Here is an 8716-nt window from a genome sequence, read left to right as displayed (position 1 = left end):
GATTAAATCTGAGACTAATGGACTTTAAAAATATAACTGAATATAATTCTGCTTTATTTCGAATTATAGCTCAGTTAACTTTATGCGTAGATGAAATCACGGAACAAGATAAACTTGAAAAAACATACTCCACATTTCCACCCGCGAATATGCTCCTGCAGCAGCAATATCGCGAAAAAGGCTTTACAAAATATTCTGAATTATTATCTCACTTACTTATTGCTGAACGCCATAATGAATTATTAATGAAAAATCATGATAGTCGGCCCGTTGGTTCTTTGCCATTCCCTGAAGTAAATCAGACAAATTCTAACCAACGAGAAAGAGGTCATGGCCCCAGTCGTGGTCGTGATCGTGGTCGTAGTCAAAGAAGAAATTTTAATCATGATGCTCGGCTGACACCAAGAAATAATCAGCAATATAAAAGGCATGGTAAAAAGCCAAAAGCTTTACCAAAGAATAATTCAGAAATAATATGTCATAGATGTGGAGGTGTGGGGCACTGGTCGCGGATTTGCCGGTCGTCAAAACGTCTGGTTCAGCTATATCAGGCATCATTTAAGAGGGCAGAAAATAATCCAGAGACAAATTTTATCTCTGAGGACAATGTTGAGCCCATGCATCTGGATGTAGCTAATTTCTTTAATTTTCCAGAAGTAAATATGAATGTTGATAAGTTCGATAATATTTAAAAAGTTCTCTTTGTTGTTTTATGTATTAAATATTATGTTTGTATTTTTCTAGATCCATGTAATAAAATAAAACTTTGTATAATAAATTATGTATTAATTATAATATTTACTTTCTTTCTGTAGAAAATATGGAAATGACTCAAATCTTGTTTGGATCAATGATAAATCATGAGGATATTTGTGTAATTGATAGTGGAACAACTCATGCTATATTTAAAGACGAGAAATATTTTTCCAATTTGCTTAGAAGAAAAGCTAATGTTACTACAATTTCTGATAATTCAAAAATGATAGAAGGCTCCGGAAGAGCTATTATAATTCTGCCTAAGGGAACAAAAATTGTTATACAAGATGCACTATTTTCTTCTAAATCCCCAAGAAACTTGTTAAGTTTTAAAGATATCCACAGAAATGGATATCATGTTGAGACACTAAATGAAATAAATATTAAATATCTTGGTATAACCAAGAGTGTCTCAGGCCACAAATATATTTTGGAAAAATTATCAACTTTGTCATCTGGCCTATATTATGCAAAAATTAGTGCAATTGAAGCACATATGATCGTAAACCAGAAGTTTACTGATCTAAATACATTTGTGCTATGGCATGATCGAATAGGTCATCCTGGATCAATAATGATGAGACAAATTCTTGAAAATTCAACTAGACATCCGTTAAAGAACCAGAAGATTCTTACAAATGATGAATTTTCATGTGCTGCTTGTTATCAAGGCAAATTAATTGCCAGACCATCGACCCTGAAGGTTGGCATCGAATCTCCTAGATTTTTAGAGCGTATACATGGAGATATATGTGGACCTATTCATCCACCTAGTGGATTGTTTAGATATTTTATGGTCCTAATAGATGCATCATCTAGATGGTCTCAAGTGTGCTTATTATCATCTCGCAACCTGGCGTTTGCAAAGTTGTTAGCACAAATAATAAGATTAAGGGTGCAATTCCCAGATTATCCAATTAAGGTCATTCACCTTGATAATGCTGGAGAATTTACATCACAGGCTTTTAATGATTATTGCTTATCAATTGGGATAAAAATTGAACATCCTGTTGCTCATGTTCATATTCAAAATGGCCTTGCAGAGTCATTTATAAAGCGCCTACAATTGATAGCAAGACCTTTACTAATGAAATCAAAATTGACAATTACTGTTTGGGGTCATGCTATCTTACATGCTGCAGCACTTGTACGCCTCAGACCGACACATTATAATAAATATTCTCCATCACAATTAGTATTTGGTCATGAATCAAATATAGCGCATTTAAAATTTTTTGGTTGTGCGGTATACTTGCCTGTAGCACCACCACAACGTACAAAAATGGGCCCTCAACGAAGGTTGGGCATATATGTTGGGTTTGACTCACCCTCCATAATTCGATACCTTGAACCGTTGACTGGAGATTTATTCACTGCTCGATTTGCAGATTGTCTGTTTGATGAAATAATTTTCTCGCCATTAGGGGGAGAGAAAAAGGAATCCAAAAAAGAAAAAGAAATTGCGTGGAAAGTTTCATTACTATCACATTTTGATCCACGCACCTGCACATGTGAGCAGGAGGTCCAGAAGATCATCCACTTACAGAAAATAGCAAATCAAATGTCAGATGCATTTATTGATTTGAAATGGATAACTAAGTCACATATCCCTGCAATGAATGTACCTATCCGAATTGATGTCCCAAAAGGACCATCTACAAGTATCATAGCTTCTGAATCCCAAACACGCCAAAAACGTGGTAGATCGTTGGGTTCAAAGGATAAAAATCCTAGAAAAAGAAGCGTAAGAAATAATAAAGATGATACTACACACGAACTTCCTGAAGAAGGTCAAGGTTTGAGTAATCCTGATATTCCTGAAGAAATTAGTGAACCCGAGACTCAAGTGAATGAAGAACTTTCAATAAGTTCTACCGGTGATGAGATAAATTTAGATCGATCAAAAATTACGGTGGATAATGTTTTTGCATATAATGTTGCAATTAACCTCATGCAAGATAGTGAAAGTCTTGAACCTAAATCCGTCGAAGATTGTTGACGTAGATGTGATTGGCCAGAATGGCAAAAGACAATTCAATCAGAATTAGACTCACTTGCTAAACGTGAGGTTTTTGGACCTGTAGTCCAAACCCCTAAATGTGTAAAACCAGTTGGCTATAAATGGGTTTTTGTTAAAAAACGAAATGAGAGAAATGAAATTGTAAGATATAAGGCACGCCTTGTTGCACAAGGATTCTCTCAAAGACCCGAAGTCAACTATAAAGAAACATATTCACCGGTTATGGATGGAATAGTATTTCGATATCTCATCAGTTTAGCTGTACATAAAAATCTTGAAATACACCTAATGGATGTGGTTACAACTTACCTTTATGGTTCACTTGATAATGAAATTTACATGAAAATCCCAGAAGAATTAAAAATGCCTGAAGCATGTAAAAAGTCTCGGGAAGTATACTCAATAAAACTCCAAAGATCATTATATGGTCTGAAACAATCAGGGCGTATGTGGTATAATCGCCTAAGTGAGTACTTAATAAATGAAGGTTATATTAATAATGTTATTTATCCATGTATTTTTATTAAGAAAATAGAATCAGAGTTTGTTATACTCGCCGTTTATGTTGATGACATAAATCTCATTGGAACCCCTGAAGAGGTCCAAAAGGCAATTGAATATTTGAAGAAAGAATTTGAAATGAAAGACCTTGGAAAGACAAAACTTTGTCTAGGTCTGCAAATTGAACATTTAGCAGATGGAGTTTTTGTCCATCAATCTGCCTACACTGAGAAAATCTTAAAAAGATTTTACATGGACAAAGCACATCCATTAAGTACTCCAATGGTTGTTCGATCACTTGAAGTGGAAAAAGATCAATTTCGACCTCCAGAAGAGGATGAAGAAATTCTTGGTCCTGAAGTACCATATCTCAGTGCTATTGGTGCACTTATGTATCTTGCTAACGCAACTAGACCTGACATAACATTTTCTGTTAATTTGCTAGCAAGGTATAGTTCATCTCCAACGCGAAGGCATTGGAACGGTATCAAACATATTTTATGATACTTGAAGGGTACTATTGATATGGGTTTGTTTTATACTAACAAAGGTTGCGCAGACCTTATTGGTTATGCAGATGCAGGTTATTTATCAGACCCACATAAAACTCGATCTCAAACAGGCTATCTATTTACACACGGAGGAACTGCTATATCATGGCGATCTACAAAACAATCCATTGTTGCTACTTCTTCAAATCATGCTGAAATAATAGCAATTCATGAAGCAAGTAGAGAATGTGTGTGGTTGAGATCGATGATACAGTTCATCAAAGAAAGATGTGATCTGGAAAATGATGTTAAAGTATCCACAGTTATATTCGAAGACAATGCTGCATGCATAGCTCAATTAAAAGGTGACTTCATAAAAGGAGACAGAACGAAATATATTTTACCAAAATTATTCTTCACACATGATCTCCAGAAGAATAGTGATATTGATGTACAACAAGTTCGTTCAAGTGATAATCTTGCAAATTTATTTACAAAGGCATTACCAACATCAACTTTTGAGAAATTAAGATATAAGGTTGGAATGCGCCGTCTTCAAAATATCAAATGAAGTTTTCATCAGGGGGAGTAAAATACGCGCTGCACTCTTTTTTCTTTAACCACGGTTTTGTACCACTGGGTTTTCCTGGCAAGGTTTTTAATGAGGCAACAATCAAGGCGTATTACCAGATCTGTGTACTCTTTTTCCTTCATTAGGCTTTTTTCCACTGGGTTTTTCCTAGTAAGGTTTTAACGAGGCACAACATATATGAATATTGAAAATAACTATGTATATTATCTCTGATAAAATTATTAAGGAGACACATTATATATGGACATCTAAGGGGGAGTGTTAAACAAAAGATGGATGTCATTGTAGTGGAAGCCACCACCAAAATGATAAGGTGGGGCCCACAAGGCAAGTTGTCCAACTTGCTCTCTTTCCTTTTGCTATAAATTTTCAAGGTTAGCAACATGAATGAAAATACAGAAAACACAGAAACGAAAGAAAAATACATCTATAATTCTCTCTTTTGTTCTCTTTTTAGTTTCCTTGCTTTTCGGGTAATTAATTGTTAAGATAGTATATTCATAACACAAGCAACATATATAAGGAGGGAAACGAAGTGAGGTAGAGCCTACAGAATATGTCATGAAGTGGTAATAAAAGTGAGGCAATTATAAGCGATAGTGATGAAACTATGAAAATCACATCATTGAAAAATAACAGCCTTGGGGCACTTTAATTTTCTGAGAAGACAAAGGAACATAGAGCAGATCAATCGAGCGGTACAGCCGAAGAATGTGGTATAGCGAATGGAGTTGAAAAAAAAAATTGAATGCAAAAAAAATTCTAGAGTGCTAATTTTGAATAAAGTCTTACACAATATGAAACTAAATCAATTATCGAATATGAGATTAAAAAAAAAATCGAGTGCGTGGTGGGGGAGGTCTACTCAGTAGTAGTGCCATTATCTTATCATTCTCTCCAGTGAAAGTCTCTCGATCAGGTGGAGCTCAGCTCCAGATAAAAAAAAAAAGAAGACAAAATTTGTCTAGTTAAAGATACTTCTTCCCTTTGCTATGATTTCACTGCGCATAAAAATATAATTTTTTTAATAAAAAACTTTTGACATTTTATTCAAATTTATGTAAAGTACTAAATTCTCCTTTAAATGAGTGGTTTTCTTCTTATTAATGAAATCAAGTAGGTCTAATGGACAAATCATGTCATTAAATTTAAAATTTAACACAAGATAAATAATTTTTTTTTTGAAAAATGTTTCACTAATAAGTACTATGAAATAAATGTCAAGCAACCACGTGGAGTTCCGGTATCTAAGGATGTGACTGACAATCAAGCAGTGGAACCAAATTAAGATACGAATCAGGTAAAAAAACATAAATTTTCCTAAAATTTGTATCGAAAAGTCAGTTACACAATTAAATTATCATGACGATTTATTACATGTACACTTAAACTATCTAAAAATGAAACTATTACACACCTACAATTGATGTGGCAAAAAAAATTAGTATGTTTTATTAATAGTACACTTAATTTTTTAAATAAATATTTAGTATATAGAAATAGTTTAATAATTATATTTTTTATTTAATAGATGCCAAGTGAGCTAAAATGATTTTATAACAGGGGAGTAGTGAACTTGGAAAAGTCACTTGGCAAAATGTAATGCCGATGTTGAGGAGGTTTCCATTACTCCTTGTCTATTGGTTACGACTTAAGACGTAAGAGTGCGTTTCCGTCTGAAACACAGAGCCCATTTGGATGAACTTAAAAAAAATAATTTTTATATATAAAGTGTTTTTAGAACTTTAAAGTGATGAAAGTTATTTTTATAAATAAGCAGTTGAGTGTTTGGATAAAAGTACTTAAATGAGGAAAATTATGTGAATTTTAGGATTAAAAGAATAAAAAGGGTAGTTTGGAAATTTAGTTAAAATGTAAGGGATATAAAAGTAATTTATATGGTCAAAGAAAATGACTTTAAGCACTTAGAAAAAAAAAAGTTAGGAATCCTAACTTTTCATTTTTGACTGACTTTAAGAACTTTCTGGCTTAAAGTTAGCATTAGGCAAACACGTCCAAAAGCTAAAAAGGAGTTTTAAGTTGGTTTTGACCAAACTTAAAGTCAATCCAAACGGGCTTTAAATCACAATCAGAGAAGCAGGGTCGAATCTAAAAGTATAATTATAGATTTATTTGAATTTAATAATTTTTATGTAAATATTTATAGATATTTAATTATAAATATAATTATTACTATAATATTAATTTAAAATCACAATAAATATTCATAAATTCACCTTTTACTTATATGTTATTGCAGCCGAAAGTGAAAATGGTCACATGAAGAATGTAAAGGTACACCGCACATGTGTTGGTTTCTTGCTGCTTATAAATTTGGTTTTCAAGGACCACGCATTACAAAAGCAAAAAGATAAATATATATAGTGATAGAAAGCTAAGTTCTTTAATTGCGTCATGAGTCTAGAGTTTGAATTCACCTGCCTAATGCGTTTTAGTAAGGTCATTTTCTCTCTTGTGTAGGTCTTAGTCTTGCTTTTTATTTATTTTTTTTTGTTTGATTTTGAAAAACCTGATTAAGGATGAAGAATTTCAACCATCGTCTCAACACAATCCATGTTGATCTTGAAAGTGGATGATGCCATCGGCTCTTTATATGGTCTAGGGCATGTTCTTATCAATCATAGACCAAGCTCGTCCGTCCTAGCCGGAAATTATGTGAAAGCCAAACAACCGTAATCCTGTTTCCGAAAAGATTCATCATTTGTGTAATTTTATTCCGTGAGAATTTTGACTACTTGGTACTATTGTAATATTGGACATTAAAGTTTTCCCTAGGCTCCAATATAATTTGACCAAAAACTCCTTTGCATTACATACTTAAATTTTATTTTTATTTGTAGCAATAATTATCGACCTTAAACTTCACTTATGGAGACAGACTAGACTTCCATGTTAGGAAGGAGTTGGCAACCACTATGCAATGGATGGGATATGCAAATGCACAAAAAAAGAAGAAGAGAGATGTGCAAATGCAAAGGGCATGGCAGACCCGAGAAAGACGGAGTTAATTGTGACCGCCTGCTGATTTGTTCAATTATTACTAGTACTACGTTTATTATATGCTTTAACTTGTCTTTCTCTGTCTTTATCCTACTCACTCGCGGAGCCAAGTTAGAATAAGAGGAGTCAGAATACGTCGTAAATTTCAATTTTTTAAAAATATATATATATATTAGAAATTGTATTTTCTTGTATTGAGTGTTTTATATATATATATATATATATATATATATATATTTTAAACTAGTTTAGTGAAAATCTTACCCTTGTGTTTGGATGGTTGTTATCCGTTATAGTAATGTATTGTTAGTCTAAATATAATATTTATTTTAATTGCTATTTAAATAAATGACAGAAAACAATATAATTTATCCAAATGTTATATTCATTAAAATAATACAATACAATATAGTACATTATGAAATAATATCTAACAAGCATTCGAACAAAGTGTTAGCTCCGACACCACATTGTAGAGAGTGGAAAACGTTGTCCCGAGGTGAAACGGAGTGACTCCAAAGTTGTTTTAAATGCATATCAAAATCTTGATTAAACGTATTTTCACATTCCATTTTTTTTCCTCGAGCTTTTGGTTTCTATATGAACTTCGTTGCCTAAAATTTGAACGGTTTAATATGTATATCCTTTATAATGTTGTCAATCTGCACTGAATTAAATCATCAACATAGTTTGTGGTAGGATAATTGAAATTTCTTTATTCTTAACTAGATGTATCATATGCAAGCCTCCGGAAATAGAGAAAATTATATTGAAAGAGTCGCCTCAAGAAATAAATAGTGCAATGCGCTGATGTGGAAATAATCGAATCTCAATGTAGGTACCGAACAAACTGAAAAAACAAACAAACAAACAAAAACTAAATTAAATCATCAACGTGAGAATAACTTTGCTAGATCCAATTGACTAGGAAGTTATTTTTGTTAAATTATGACCCCTTATGTTTACCTAATTAATAAATACTTAAATACCAATCTGTATCAATTTCTTCTACCGAATTTGTGACAAGAAACTGGATGGTCAATGTTGGCTATTGTTGTTAGCTTTTTGATTGTGATTCATCAAAATAATAATTTATATAACACAATTATTTTTTTCCTAATATTTTGTTAATAATATTTATTAGTTAATTTATTGAAAATCCATAATTTATTAGTCCTAATAAAAATCCACACATTCAAATACCGAAAAGATAAATTAGCTTAATTATATAATGTTCAGATGTAAATGTAATATTTTATTAAAATTCATTCATTTAATTAATCTTAATACAAATATATGCGCCGTAAGATGACATGCCTCTTAGTGCCTTTTGTG

The sequence above is a fragment of the Solanum dulcamara genome, chromosome 11 (assembly GCF_947179165.1).
Source record: "Solanum dulcamara chromosome 11, daSolDulc1.2, whole genome shotgun sequence".
In the NCBI taxonomy this organism is placed as follows: domain Eukaryota; kingdom Viridiplantae; phylum Streptophyta; class Magnoliopsida; order Solanales; family Solanaceae; genus Solanum; species Solanum dulcamara.
Note: the sequence above shows the minus strand (reverse complement) of the source record.